Consider the following 17,265-nt stretch of genomic DNA (forward strand, 5'->3'; position numbering starts at 1 on the left):
AGTTTTTAAAGACTTATTTTATAGCCGAAAACTTATAAGCTAAAAAAAAAATAAGTTGAACTACCCCAACTTATTTTTTTTCTTAAACTTATGTTCGCAAAAAATTTTTTAAAGCCTATAAGTCAATCCAAACGGGTTTCTAGATGTCATCTACCGTGCAAATGCCCAACAACCTGTGTTACTACATAACGCATGTTCTACATTTCAGTTTATTTAAGTCGCGAAAATTATCTTTTGCAAATTTAAAAGTAATTTAACTTAAACTTTTATGTTTACACCTGATGATAATATTTTATTGTCACACTAATTTTATGACATATTTAATATCACAAACTTCAAAAGTGTAATAATTATATATCTGTTATGGCATATTTAAATCATAACTTTCCAGAATCTTGCCTTCTCTTATATTATTTGCATTGTAGAATGTAAGAAATAATAAAACTTACATTTACATATAATATTTTAATTAGTTTTGTTTTTTACATTTCAAATACTAACTAAAGAAGAAATTTAATAGAGAGTTAGAATAAAAAGTAGTAATACCTGCAGAATTATTGGTGGAATAATCTATGTAACTTAGATAATTTGGGGAAAAGGGAATTTGAATACGTTTCCTTTTATATATAGGGTACATAGATTCGGATTTATAATATCCGGATAAAATATTTTCCCCTTTGTGTATTGGGGGTTGGGGGGGGGGGGGGTGGAGGTGTATCTCGTTTTGAAAAATGAGTATAAAGTTGTCACCTTTATACATGTGATTTGAGAATATGTGGTTTATTATGTTTTGAATGTCTAATTTTGTCCATGCTTAACTCATACTTTATTTGGTTTGATCCATATAATACGTTTGGGAACACTTTATCCTAGAACTCATATATACGAATGTATTTATTTTAGAAAATGCATTGTTTAAGACAATTTACGAAATTGGTCTCGTGTTTGGTCTTTGTAGCCAATATTATTATTTTCGAAGAGGCCTGTCTATTTTTTGGCCCAAATGAGTTTTGTGTTTAAAGGCTTTGGGAAGTCCATATAATCTCCATTTATTTGTTAATGGGCTTTGGCCCAAAAAACCCTTTTTGTTTTGGCCAGTTCTGGCCTTATTTATTTTCTGCTAAAATCAGTGGGGGTTTGGCCCCAACACATACCAAATTTTGTCACTTAGTTTGATCAAAAACACTTATTTCTTGGCCTTAGTTTGAAAACAAAACTTGGTTTATTTTTCACTAAAACATGCTTCAGCTTTTGAAAACCAGTCCATTTTTCTTAGCACATTGTGATATTCATGGCTTTTGAAATACTCTTTTCGTTCTTGTTTTTAAATTTAAAACCATGTCCAATAGTTTAACTATCCTCTTTTTAAGTTATCAAATCGTTACGCTAAATCCGGGTTTTTTGAAAGAAATGGTTTTGGGGATCTAGAGTCAATCTAAACGGCATAAGTACCGTTGTTCTAAGACTACTAGTTCACACGATAAGAATTCCACTATGACATGAGTTTTTGCAAGTTTATAAATACATAAAAGCTCAAAAATGGAAGAAAGACAAGAAAGCAAAATAAAGGAAATGTGAAGACTAGGGGAGTACCAAGCCCCTAGCCGGCCATTTTCACCCATGGCTGGGCCTTCTGCGCGCCAAGCTATTTAATTCGTCTTAGCGGACTCAATATCTTTGAGGAAAGAATTTTCTGACCCAACCCGAGTGGTCATGTGGTGAGGGAGAAAAGAAAAAGGGGAGCCGGTTAGTTTATAATTTTCTGAACTTATCACGATTATAATTACAAGAAGAAAGCAGAAGATAATGTATATCAAGTATGTACAAATGTATTAACAGATTCTACAAATTAATGAAGTAAGGCAGCTATCCCAAATGCTTATACATGTATACCACAAGGCCTATTGGCGTGTGTCTTTGGTAACAAAGAGGAAGGGAGAGTCGTCGCCCCCATATTTCCAATGCCGCACAAGTTCCAAGGGGTTTCCTGAACCCCAAGCATGGCTTGTCACCAGGGAAGGCTAAGACTAGACCCAACCTCAAATTACCTTGTCCTACACCAATTTAGCCACAGCAAACATAAGCAGATTCCAGGATAAAATACCACATAACTGTCCAGGTTCACAACACAATGCAAATTAAGAACCAGAGCAAATAAATTCATAGACTTGCAGTAGCAAAATATGACCAAACACACACTCGTGAAAGAGGCCCAAGGCATATCACGGTGATGGTTCTTTTATCATTCATTGGGATTCTGTCTTGTTGGATGAGAATTTGTCTTATGAGGAAGAGCCTATCGCAATTCTAGATAGAGAGGTTCGTAAGTTGAGATCTAAGAAGATTGTGTCGGTGAAGGTTCAGTGGAAGAACCGCCCCATTGAGGAAGCTAGTTGAGAGATCGAATCCGATAAGCTCAATAATTATCCCCAGCATTTCACTAAGTCAGGTACCCCTTCCATTGTTTTCTTTCCTTGTCTATTCGGGGACGAACGGTTATTTAATTGGTATCTGATGTAACAACCGCCTAGGTCGTTATGGGGGCTTTGACCATTTTACCCTTGCTAGTACCTTCTCGAGAATAGAAATGAGTTTAATGGGAACTCAAAAAGTTAGAAAACTAAAAACTGAAACTTGTGTTGGTTGTGTTGTGCATTATCTGAAACTTGTCTTCATTTCTGTTAGGGGTGACTTAGTAAATTAGACCTCCGTTGGGAATTCCAAGACCACGTGTGAGTCTATAGCATGTTTTTATGTATATGTGCATGTTCGGTTTGCGTCTCTAGGGCCTCGGATTGGTGTTGGGATTTTGGGTGAAAAACTGGGAGGGAAACCGGAGTTGCTGGTCAAGGTAGACCGCTGCAGCGGTAGTAGTACCACTGTAGGGAGTCCACCATAGCGAGGAGGTGGTCGCCGCCGCGAGAAACGAGAAAATTAAATGAGGTCCGCCATAACGAGACCATTCCCGCTATAGCGTGACCGCCGTAGCGAAACGTCGATCACGGCAGCGGTCGACGGGAGGCAGAAATCGTGTTTTATATTCCATACTACGAACCTATTCCCCACATAACACCAAAACAGTTCCCAAGAACAGTAAGTGGCAATTTTCTAAGGCTAGGGCCTTACTCCTCATTGAAGGTAAATTCTAATCTCTACGTAGTTCATTCCGAATTTTTCCTTAAGTTGCATGACTATCTTAAGGTCCTCTAATGGTGAATGAAAGATTGGAACCCTAGAAATAGTAAACCCTTGGATAATGAATTGGTTGTTAATTTTGTTATTGTTTATTCATCTAGTAGTGTAGTGTATCACTTTCTAGGATGAGAATTGATTACTTATGGTAGAAATTGCTTATTAAGACTTAGGGTTCTAATAAAAATGAGAAATTTAGCGTAAACATTGTTTGAAAGGGGATGAACTGATGAGGAAACCCATGAGTTGGAATAGTATGATGGTTGGGGTTGATTTTACGATGAATTCACACTTAGTGATAGTCCACCCAATTGAAAAGGGTAGGAATGGTTGGGCTCTCTTTTCTCAATTGCTATTTTGTGAGTTGATAAATCCAATACTCACTTAGCGTTATGATTTCTAGACTTTGAACGTTCTGAAGCTTTGCGAAAGAGGAAAGCTATCAGGAGTAATTGCATTGTTCCAGTTCGGCTTTGAGGTAGGTTACGGTTTACTTGAGTTAGACTTTGGTTAGTTGATTGTATATTTAATGAAATTGATAGGAGAAAGTATGATTTGGTTGGTTTGAATTCTGATTATATGGGCTTGTTGCCATTTCTTCAAATGCCGAAACTTGAGATGGAATTGTTGTGTTTTAAAAAGGAAGGAGTCAATATATACACTTCTTGTTCATTGAGATGGTTGCATATTCATGCTGTGTTGAGTGAATTTATCTGAATCTTGTTATGACTTGTGGCATGATGCCTTGTATTTATTGATATTGATATTATTGACTGATCATGTTCCATATTGACTGTTGGACTACAAATACGTTGAGATTCATGTTGTGATAAGATACAGAGATATAAATATATAAAGGCACATTTGACAGGGGGTGAGGATGTGGCCTAGTTATGGGCTCGTGATCTGAGGTCAGTTCCGAAGCGAGTGATACATGGACACCATGGGTCCCCAGCAGGTCATGACTAGTTGGGGAAACAATACTATTTAGCATGTGTGTATACGGTTGAGAAACTTTCATTATTTCATTGCATTGTAATCAGACCTATGCTACTTCTGTTGGTGGATGATGACTGAACTTATATCAACTCGGTGATTGATTGATAGTTGGATTTGTCTTATTCTTGTGTGGGTTGATTCCTGTTGATGACACTATTTGATTATGTGATGTTGTTCCTATCTGCCTATCTTATTGATTTTATGAACGTATGCATGATACTAATCTTAGTCGGCCTATGATATCTACCGGTACGTAGTGTTTATACCGATTTTTATTTCGCGGCACTTTTTATTTGAATGCATTTCAAGTAAATCCTTGCAGATATCTGTAGTGTCGATCTCTCATGTTGTGTTGATCTCTTTGTTGATGTCTATTTTCATTCCAGACAATGTTGTTTATGCTTATAAACAGTTATCTATTCTTTAAATAGTTATATTTTAGAGTCCTTGTATAATGACTTTCAGATCTTTGGGGATGTAATAGTTAGATTTTACTTTATTTACAAGGACAAGTGGGCATTTATAATTATTTAAAATGGCGCGTAAAGCGGATGGTTCGCCCATTAGGATGCGCGGGGGTGCCACTCACCGTCACGTGACAACGTGGTAATGAATAGATAAACTCTAACCGTGACGCATTAGAAATTTCTCTCACAAGAAACATATCACAAATGTTACTCCCCACTTGTCACGACCCACACTGTCTAAACGCGACACGTGCCCTAGTTGGGCACTCATACGTACCTTAACATAATCATATACGTTAAACGGGGCCGCACGTAAGGCCGATAAGGCCGTCACAATGTACGTATAAACTCTAACCGTACGCAAATCTCATTTTAAACATATATGAAAACCCACACCACATGAGCACTTCAACAATGTACCGTAGCAACATAACCTAGGCGGGCCCCGAATCCATCGTAATAAATATCAAATGTACGTAAAAATTTTTATACTAAAATACGGTCCCGGACACGAGCAAACGCGAGCAAACAACCCGGCGAATCATCAAAGGGGGTCGTACGAAAAATGTACCGAAGAATATGTCGCACGAAAATGACCTAATATGTGACCGTAATAAATAACATTAAAATCGTAACGTAATGTACGGAGGAAGCATAAGATACATACGGAATCAAAATGCATACCAGAAAAATCATAAGTAGTGCATGCAGAAAACATATGCAAAGCCGGCCCCGCTATGGGACTCGGTGAACAGAACAGAGGCGCTCCCCTCGGTCCCGCGCCAAAACACATCATACTTCAGAGTAGGGAATATCTCCGAAACAAATCATAACATACCAAGTGGCCACATCGTATCACATAATCGGATATCGAATAAGCGTACATGGCACAAACATACACCACAACCCATGCACGTATATACCGCCCCTCACACCGGGGCGCGGCGAACAATGCGTAGACATACGCTTGAAAACATATCCCGGCCCGGCTCGGTGTGGGGAAACATTGGGGCATCCACGAGTGGAGTAGTGAGAAACTAATGCAATAAAAATATCATATATATTTCCGAGACTCAATGAGGCGGATCAAACGACAATTCGGATTAATGAAATCGGACGGAGTCATAGTGCGTACCTTTCGGACATCACGGAGGATTATGACGGAACGAACGTTCGTGAGTCAAAGTACATATCAAAACGTTTCATAGGACTTAATGAAATATTTAAAATGATTTTTGTTTAGTAGCTAAAGCATTCCTTAAAGGCCGCTTGAAAACAAATCGTAAATACAAAAGAGTAAAATCGTAAATAGGGGGCCCACCCGGTTCGTTGAGGTGGCGGACATAAATTTCAATCATTGGGCTCCATAAAGTTATTTAAGAAAGTCCCAAAGCGGTTCGGATTCATTTGCAAAAGATACAAAGGTTGAAGCATTCTTAAATCCAAAAGAAAGCATTATGCTTCAATTGTACTGAATGAATAGTACTAAAAATCAAACTCAAATTCCTAGGAGCGAGAATTAACCCCGAAGGTCCGTTTCCGCCTAGTAGGTCTAGGACGTGCCAAACAAAGAATAGGTGTAGCTTTACATACCTTTCGCGCTTGTTAAGCTCGTCGAAACTCCGATCTCATTTCGCCAAAAATCTGCAAATGGTCACATTGACCAGTTACTATTCATGAGACTTGACATTTCAATCTTTAGCTTTTATTTGGCTACCGAAATTTCGGCAGCACTTCCCCTATAAACATGACACCCCCGAGATTCAACTCGGCTCAAAATAGTCAACAACAACCCAACAACAACACCAACGACATCAATAACCACAACACAACACAATATAACATAACTAGCCAATCTTTCGACATAATACAATAGTTTCCATTTCGACTTCACACGTCCAAATCAATGCCATCATATTCACATTCATTACTAACTAAAGTCATTACAATGCCATCCGGAAGCGTTTAATACCATTTTTACAATATATACACAAATTATACAAAATGCACAACTCTCCACCAAGGCCATAATTTATCCAAATCCTCAAATCTTCAACATACATATTTATAACATATTTCCATCTTCCAAGTTCATCAATAATCATCATGATTCATACTTTAATATCTCACTTTCCATAATGTCATAGGATCATACAAATACGACATAAATTCCTACATTCCCTTTTCATGCGAACTTACACCATATATACTTCATTTACATTGTAACGATCATGACGACACAACTACCACATTAAACAAAATAAATTCGTTACCACTTCACATACATATAAGCCACGGCCAACATGGCATATTTCAACTTCATCCCTTTTCGTTCTACTTTCATTTCCGATACAAATTCCACACTAACCACAACTAAAATACAACACAAAATTCAACATCATTACATTACAACCATTCGGCCATATGCATGCTTTTACTTCTACCATGCAAGCTTCCATATTTTCATGATTTCTACTCATCTACATACTCCACAACACAAACAAACCTTCGAAACATAAATAAAAAGGATGAATCCTTACCTTTTTCTTCAAACTTCTTCACTTCCTCAATTCCTCCAAACGACAAAACCAACGGATTATCTTCCGAAATAATTGCGCCACGTTGTAGAGGGACCTTGAATTGGTAGGAATACAACAAGAAAATAATTTTTGGAAACAAAATTTGAGGGTCAAAAATTGGGAACCATGGCCGAATGGCCATGGTGGTTATTTCTCCTTCTTTCTTCTTTCTCCCTTTCTTATTCTTGAAGTTTCTTGAATGATCATTTGGCCCCTTCCTTTCTTTTTTTATTACCAACTTTAATTACATGGGCTTGGCCCATTTTTTTTCTTTTCTTTCACTATATGGCCGGTTGGGCCTCTCCTTGGGCCAACTTGTTCTTTCTTTTTTTTTTTTTGATTATTCGAGCCCAATTACTTAGCCCACATTTTTGGTGATTCATGAAACCATTTTCCGACATTCCAATTTTGCCCTTAGACTTTTCCAATATTTCCACGTCTACATTTTCCAAAACATCACATGCACACTAAGTAGAATCCCTTTGGAACCTCAATTCCTACCATTCCGACTTATTTCCAATTTTTCCGAATACGCATAAAATGCGAGGTGTAACATCCTCCCCTCCTTAAGAACATTCGTCCTCGAATGTTCAATTGACCTTATGGGGTCTCATAATACTTCGGGGAGGTGTCTATCTTCCCGCGCACATACTTAAGCTTGATCAGAACACTTGTAAGGGCCTTCATCTTTCCAACTCTTTCCATCAGTCCTCGACATCTCTTTACTAGGGCGGTTCGGGGCCTTAAGTCGGGTATACGGCGAACTGAATCTTCGTCAGGATCAGAGGACCGAATGAGCGTCGGACAGAGTCATATCCGGAATCAGAAGCACGACAGTACAACAGACAGAATCAGGCAGACTCAAATTCGGAGCCAAACGTACAGAAGCGTATCGAACAGACCCATAACCAGAGTCAGGCGTACAGGCATCTTTACCAGACAGATTCGTAGTCGGGGTCAGACGTGCAGACGTATGTCGGACAGTATTCATGATCGGAGCCAATCGTACGAGAGATATATCGGACGGATTTGCGGTAGCCGAAGTATAGAGGTATAGCGGATAGAAACATAATTAGATTCGAAGTACCGGGTATAATCGACGAGTTTCTTCGAGGTCGAAGCGCGGGAATTATGGCATACGGAATCGCGATCGAGTTAGGCTATTTTTTCTACTACTTTAGAAGCCTATGGAAATTTTCCTTGTCGCGTTTACTTCTCGCTTAATTACCAACTTGCTTTTCCCATTCCTACATAATAGTCTCCTTCTTCGCTTATCGGTTCCTCCAAAGGTCTCACTTAATCATACTTCTTATCCTTAATTCCTTTCAATACTTCAATTTCCAACCTTAATCCATAGTGAAAAGAGTAGCAACTTATCTTACAACACCGTACCATATCTTTCCTTGTTACTCGAACTTCGATGTCTTTGTCCGATCGTCGCTTCCCACACCGTAGCACCGGTGGTCGGGAATTACTTACCTACCGATACAATTGCATGCAGAATATCATACGCATTCACACACCTATATGATAATTATCGACTATCCCACAAAATAATTCCAGCGTTGTTCAAGCCTATACAAATCCCGAGGCTATACTGTACTTTCTTTCTCTTCACCCTTTATGTTTCGTTTCGTAATAGGGCAACCTTTTGTCGTTAGGACTCGCCTTTCATAGTCCTTTTTTCACTCAATCTTATAAACATTTCCAGATCAGGACTACATACCAACATAGGGGAAAAGTCATACACATACATATATACACACTCATTATCATTCTACTTATAAACATTTCCAATCGCTCTTCAAACTTACCCTAATTCCCAAGCGATATTGCGCTTTCTTCTTTTTCCCTCATTAAATGCTCCGACCGCGCGACTTCGTAAGTGTTGTCCGCTACGTACCTCCGCTTCCTTTAGGCTACCCCAAATTTCCATTTATCCCCTTAAATTCCAAGTTTGTAAAATTTTCAATTACTTCCCAGGGGGGTCACCCATCCCAAAATTGCTCCTCCCCTGAGCACGCTTAACCTCGTAACTTCGGCAGATTCTAGTCCCTTAATGTCGGTGTAATCACGTCCATTTCCACACACGACCTTTATTACATAATGCGAGGCTAATCGAGGCCTTACAAATCCCGAGGTATATTCACAACACGCCCTTTCTTGTACAATTACCGTTTTACCCTCCTTAAACTTCGGTAGTCCCCCTTGCAAATTCTTATTACTCAAAGTCTGTATGCCGCAAATATCCATAATACCGTGCAGAATATACAGCTTCGTATTCCACGCTAACCATTCAGGATCTTCTGTTTCAAGTAACGGATTGAATATATTCGGACTTACCTGCGTGACCTTTCCCGTCACCGCTTGCCATCTTCCGCCATTTGTAAAGCTTGCGCAAGGAATTTTTATTTCTTATGACTTGGCTCTATCGCACGATCTAAGACAGAAAGAAGGTCAACAATTCCTAGATGCCGGTAGCCTCCCGTTTATAAATGTGGCGCGCTTCACACCATAAACGGGACTCTACTAGACACGGTCCGTAGACATTCCGAGGACCTAACCGCTCGATACCACTTTTGTCACGACCCAACTCCGTAGGCCGCGACACGTGCCCTAGTTGGGCACTCGTACGTACCTTAACCTAAATCAAGCAAAATATTACAAATAGCGTAAACAATAATTTAACAAGGACAAGTGGGCATGCCGCGCGAAGGCCGATAAGGCCGTCACAAAACATAGATAAACTCTAACCGTACGCAAATCTCACGAAACATATACGAACCCACACCACATGTCTACGGACCTACGAACAAAACATAACATAATCATATGACGGGACGGGGCCCCGTCGTGCCCCGAATAAATATGTACAAATGTAGAGAAAAATTTTTATACCAAAATACGGTCCCGGACAAAGGAGCACTTCAACGGTGAGCAAACAACCTAAGCGGGCGAATCATCAAATCAAATGTACCGTACCGCGCGGCACGAAAACGCGACCCCCGAAGAAAGGGGTCGCACGAAAAATGTACCGAATATGTAAAGCGGAAAATGTAATAAATAACATTAAAATCGAATAGAATGTGCGGAGGAAGCATAAGATACATACGGAATCAAAATGCATACCGTAAAAATCATAAGTAGTGCATGCGAAAAACATATGCAAAGCCGGCCCCGCTATGGGACTCGGTGAACGAACGCAGGCGCCCCCTCGGTCCCGCGCCAAAACACATCATACTTCGAGTAGGGAATATCTCCGAAACAAATCATAACATACCAAGTGGCCACATCGATCACATAATCGGATATCGAATAAGCGTACATGGCACAAAGATACACCACAACCCATGCACGTATATACCGCCCCTCACACCGGGCGCGGCGAACAATGCGAGAGACATACGCTTGAAAACATATCCCGGCCCGGCTCGGTGTGGGAAACATTGGGGCATCCACGAGTGGAGTAGTGAGAAACTAATGCAATAAAAATATCATATATATTTCCGTAGACTCAATGAGGCGGATCAAACGACAATTCGATTAATGAAATCGGACGGAGTCATAGTGCGTACCTTTCGGACATCACGGAGGATTATGACGGAACGAACGTTCGGAGTCAAAGTACATATCAAAACGTTTCATAGGACTTAATGAAATATTTAAAATGATTTTTGTTTAGTAGCTAAAGCATTCCTTAAAGGCCGCTTGAAAACAAATCGTAAATACAAAAGAGTAAAATCGAAATAGGGGCCCACCTCGGTTCGTTGAGGTGGCGGACATAAATTTCAATCATTGGGCTCCATAAAGTTATTTAAGAAAGTCCCAAAGCGGTTCGGATTCATTTGCAAAAGATACAAAGGTTGAAGCATTCTTAAATCCAAAAGAAAGCATTATGCTTCAATTGTCCGAATGAATAGTACTAAAAATCAAACTCAAATTCCTAGGAGCGAAATTAACCCCGAAGGTCCGTTTCCGCCTAGTAGGTCTAGGACGTGCCAAACAAAGAATAGGTGTAGCTTTACATACCTTTTGCGCTTGTTACGCTCGTCGAAACTCCGATCCCATTTCGCCAAAAATCTGCAAATGGTCACATTGACCAGTTACTATTCATGCAAACTAACATTTCAATCTTTGGCTTCTATTTGGCTATCGAAATTTCGGCAGCACTTCCCCTATAAACATGACATCCCCGAGATTCAACTCGGCTCAAAATAGTCAACAACAACCCAACAACAACACCAACGACATCAATAACCACAACACAACACAATATAACATAACTAGCCAATCTTTCGACATAATACAATAGTTTCCATTTCGACTTCACACGTCCAAATCAATGCCATCATATTCACATTCATTACTAACTAAAGTCATTACAATGCCATCCGAAAGCGTTTAATACCATTTTTACAATATATACACAAATTATACAAAATGCACAACTCTCCACCAAGGCCATAATTTATCCAAATCCTCAAATCTTCAACATACATATTTATAACATATTTCCATCTTCCAAGTTCATCAATAATCATCATGATTCATACTTTAATATCTCACTTTCCATAATGTCATAGGATCATACAAATACGACATAAATTCCTACATTCCCTTTTCATGCGAACTTACACCATATATACTTCATTTACATTGTAACGATCATGACGACACAACTACCACATTAAACAAAATAAATTCGTTACCACTTCACATACATATAAGCCACGGCCAACATGGCATATTTCAACTTCATCCCTTTTCGTTCTACTTTCATTTCCGATACAAATTCCACACTAACCACAACTAAAATACAACACAAAATTCAACATCATTACATTACAACCATTCGGCCATATGCATGCTTTTACTTCTACCATGCAAGCTTCCATATTTTCATGATTTCTACTCATCTACATACTCCACAACACAAACAAACCTTCGAAACATAAATAAAAAGGATGAATCCTTACCTTTTTCTTCAAACTTCTTCACTTCCTCAATTCCTCCAAACGACAAAACCAACGGATTATCTTCCGAAATAATTGCGCCACGTTGTAAGGGACCTTGAATTGGTAGGAATACAACAAGAAAATAATTTTTGGAAACAAAATTTGAGGGGTCAAAAATTGGGAACCATGGCCGAATGGCCATGGTGGTTATTTCTCCTTCCTTTCTTCTTTCTCCCTTTCTTATTCTTGAAGTTTCTTGAATGATCATTTGGCCCCTTCCTTTCTTTTTTTATTACCAACTTTAATTACATGGGCTTGGCCCATTTTTTTTTTCTTTTCTTTCACTATATGGCCGGTTGGAACCTCTCTCCTTGGGCCAACTTTTTCCGAATACTTGTTCTTTTTTCTTTTTTTGATTAAACGAGCCGACAATTACTTAGCCCACATTTTTGGTGATTCATGAAACCATTTTCCGACATTCCAATTTTGCCCTTAGACTTTTCCAATATTTCCACGTCTACATTTTTCCAAAACATCACATGCACACTAAGTAGAATCCCTTTGGAAACCTCAATTTACCATTTTTTCCGAATACGCATAAAATGCTATAGGTGTTTACCTTTCAGCTTCTTGTACATAGTAGTAATGAGATATTCTAAGTAGGCGTTTGGCCACAAGATTAGGGGCTCAAATTTAAAGTTTTGATTTGAATTTATCGTTTGTTTTTTAAATTTGAGTAAAAGTTGTGATTTCATTTTTTTTTAAAATGCAAAACTTGATCCATAAGTTTATATTTTGAAAAAAGAGACCCATAATTTTACGTTTTGCAAAAAAAATAAAAAAATCATGCTTAACATGATGAGATTGTTCATACCTTGTGGGAGGATTATATTAAAGAATAGTTAGTTACTACTATTGTTGATTTATTGGATTAGTGGATCTTCATAATATTATGTGTATTTAAAAGTTTGTAATAACATGTAATTGGCGCAAGATAAATTTATATAAGTTGCTAGCTAATTGCAGTTTTGGATATATTTCTTTTCCATGAGCGTGCATCACTAAATGTTTCAATTAATCTTATGAGGTATAGTGGTTGACTAATTTTGTAAGCAAGTACGTACAAATTCGTATTTCATATTCAGCGCAAGCTTAATGTAAAGGAGGCATGGAAATCTTCAACATCTGGTTGATACTTGCCTGAGTCAAGACTTCTTATTTGTTTAGAAAAAAGCCTTTGATTTTATTGTCTTACTAGTGATGATATCAATGAATAAGATTATCCGGTACATTACAATCTCAAATAATTTACTTTGTGTTCTTTATTTGACTTTTCGTTGTTTTTTTTAACTTGATTTGGAGGCCATTAGATGTTTTTCAGTTTGTTGACCGACATTCAACATATTTTGTTGATGCTATATATTTGTACTACTAATTACTTGACAACTGACCATAGTAAAAAAAAAAAAAAAAAAAAAAAAAAAAATAAAATTGAAAGACCTAGTATTGTTACATTAGTATGTTGTTGTGTCCTATCAAGAGATCATGTATTATCGGTATGGAATCTGCATTTTATCTCTAAATAATCATTAAATTATCTTTTATTTGAAAATCTTGTTAGATGCTCTTCAGTCTTCCTAATGTGGCAAATTCTATACTTTGAACTTCATGCTCTCATCAGTATAGTGTACTGACTATAATTGAATTGATTTTTTTACCTACATGTATAGAATTGTGGAACAATAAAATAATATGTCTAATAAGTTGGATGACAATAGAAGAGCAGGATGACAACAGAAGAGGCAGACTAAGGGAATCACCACTTGTGAAAAATTTCTAAAGTGTGTGTTACGTATTGTGCAATCTTTAAGTCAGTCTTTTTGTTAACGTGGCAACATTTCTGACTAACTGTTCTCATAATTGATTCAGGAACTTCAGAATTCAAGACAATGTCATTCACTTAAGCAACTTTACACATCTTGACATCTTATGATTGTATAGATTCCATGAAAAACTCGCATTAAAAATTTATTACATTTATTCAACTTGACACATCCTGAATTTATTGTTGATTTTTCTTTTCTAACTTGACTTAGTCAAGCAATAGTTTCGTTTCTTATTCACGTAATGAAAGTCTAGTCCTTTATGAGAAAAAACTATTATTTAAAGACCATGATAATCAGCAATAGTAGTAACATATTATTTAGCCTTTTCTATTACTCAATCATGATACTATAAATAGTGATATGCAATCTAATTTTTAGTAATCCAATTTATAGCAACTAAGACTTAAGACTAGAGTCTTTGACTTAACACTTGGGGCTAATTGTTTACAACCACAAAGTAGTTACAGGTAAGTACTTGGACAAGATAAAGGTTAGCACTCTGATACCACTCAATAAGACAACGGCTTACACTCTAATAGCACTTGATAGTAATCGGGTTAGTTTCAAGAAAACTAGAAATACAAGAATTTGTAAATACAAAAATTAAGAACTTTCACATATTTTTAGTTTTCTTGAAACAAGCTGATTTTTATCATGTGGTATCACAATGCTAAACGTTTGTCTTACTAAGAGCATGTTTGGCCAAGCGGTTTTGAGGCCAAAATGCGCTTCTTTTTTTTATGGAGAAAAATATTATTATTTTTGGATATTTGAGGTGTTTGATCAATTAGTAAAACTGCTTTTAAGTAGAAACATAAGCAGTTTTACTGTGATTGGGGAAAAGCTGAAAATTTTCACTTCTTGAAAAAACAGAAGCAGAAAATTATTTTTAAGACAAAAATATCCCTACCATAAATACATATTTACCAAGTATATCCCTCATTAATCTCTAATTAAAAATTCTTATTTTATTTTACGTTGTATAAAGTTATCTTTCACGTTTTACCTTTCGTATGTAACATATAATGATTATGAAGGATTCTACTTATTTTTGTGTTGAATTTTAATTTGTGGAATGAATTCTAATTTAATTGTTGGTTGATTTTTTTTAGCATATTTAAATCATCATGTTGATATTATATCAATATTAAATATTTTCTTTGGTTTATCTATGTATTATATTAATTGAAAATTTGATATGTACTTTTAAAGTTTAATTAAATAAAAGTAATAACTTAATTAAAGTCTTCCGTGATATATATATATAAAAATTCTCTCTATAAAATAATTTTTAATAGTAAACGTTCATTGATACTTGTCTTTTCTTCTTAATTTGACACTCAAAAATATTTTTAAAGAAGATTAGCAAAACACAATCTGCTTTTTTTTTTTTGGGTAAATAAACATTTTATTTATTACCAAGTAAGGAATTACACATTAAAAAGGTGAAAAAACTTGCTAGTTCCTAGCCAAACAACCCTCAGTTAGTTCTACCTCGTATCTATCAGACAAAGGACACACATAGGACCCTATTCATTTCAACCAGGATACTAATCTGTAACGACCTGATAGGTCGTTATGTGAGGGGGGGGGGTGACTTAGGAAACTAGACCTCTGTTGGGAATTTTGAGGCTGCGGGTGGGTCCACAGTGTGTTTTTATGTATATGTGCATGTTTTGTTTGCGTCTATAGGGCCTCGGATTGGTGTTAGGAATTTTGGGTGAAAACCTGGTGGAAAAACCCGAGCTATTGGTCAAAATGGACCACTGCAGCGGGTGTGGGACTGTTGTAGCGGGTCCATCATAGCGGGGCTAGGCTCGCCACTGTGGGGAGCCAGGGATTAAATGAGGTCCGCCTTAGCGGGAGGTTTTCCACTATAGCGAGACCGCTGCAGCGAGACTGGAGGTTTTCCACTATAGCGAGACCGCTGCAGCGAGACATTGACCGCTGCAGTGATCGATGGGAGGCAGAATCAGCGTTTTATATTCTTTATTCCGAACTCATTCCCCACATAACTCCAAAACAATTTCCAAAAACTCCTGTGGCGAAATTCTAAGGCTAGGGCTAAATACTTTTGAAATGCAAGTCTCAACCCTTCACTTCGTTCATTCCATCATATCGTTAGGTTCCACGATTAGTTAAGGATTCTCTAATGGTGAATGAAAGGATTACCCTAATAAGTTGCGAATCCTTGAATAAATGAATGAGTTATTGATTTTGTTGCTATTGATTTTGTGATTTTATGTATGACACTAATCTTAGTCGACCTATGGTATCACTTAAGACATAGTGTTTGTACTGATACTACCTTGTTGCATTCTTTTGAGTGCAGATTATGATCCAGAGAAGTCTGTCATACCTCATATTCAGCGTGAGGCCAGTTTCCAATAGATTTGAGGGTGAGCTCCTATCCATGTTAGGCCACCTGAAGATCTTTCTCATTTTGGATGTTTATTTCCTGTCAGAAATTTATGTTTATTTCAGGCAGTTGTTCATTCTTTAGATAGTTATATTTTAGAGTTCTTGTACGATGACTTTCAAATTTTGGGGTTGTAATAGTTAGGAATTCCGCACCTTATTTATTTATGATATGACTAGATAGTTCAGAGATTTTTACTATCATTATATCCTTGAATGTGTTAAAATTGATTAATTAGATGTTGATTGGTTAAAGGGATTCATTCGCCCACTAGGAGAATTAGTGTGGGTGTCACTCACGGCTACTTGGGTGGTGACCCAATCTAGAGCGGTAAGTCTACTAGATAGTTTTGCCTTCATGCTAGCTCTGACATAACACTCTTGGATGAGCAATTTCACAAGGCTATCATTTGATTTTTCTTCTTCCATGGAAAGCCACCTGCTTCCTTTCTAGCCATAGATGATACACTGCTGCAGCTAGTGAGATTCTGAAAATTGTTGCACTACTGTTCTTGCTATTATATCTTGGCACGCACCATCGGAGTTCTTCTGTCCTCTTCAGAGTTAATCTGTTAATCCCTTGCCATTTCGGTACCTGTGCCCATATGTAACAGGAAATGTCACACTGGAAAAATAGATGATCAATGTTCTCCTGATCTTTTTCGCACAATGGGCATACTGGATCCACCTGCATTCCCTATTTATTCTGCCTCTAGTATAGATTCTTCCATGAGCTACCCGTTGAAGAATAAACAGCCATTTGGGAGCT

This window comes from Lycium ferocissimum, chromosome 4 (assembly GCF_029784015.1).
Source record: "Lycium ferocissimum isolate CSIRO_LF1 chromosome 4, AGI_CSIRO_Lferr_CH_V1, whole genome shotgun sequence".
NCBI classification, from domain to species: domain Eukaryota; kingdom Viridiplantae; phylum Streptophyta; class Magnoliopsida; order Solanales; family Solanaceae; genus Lycium; species Lycium ferocissimum.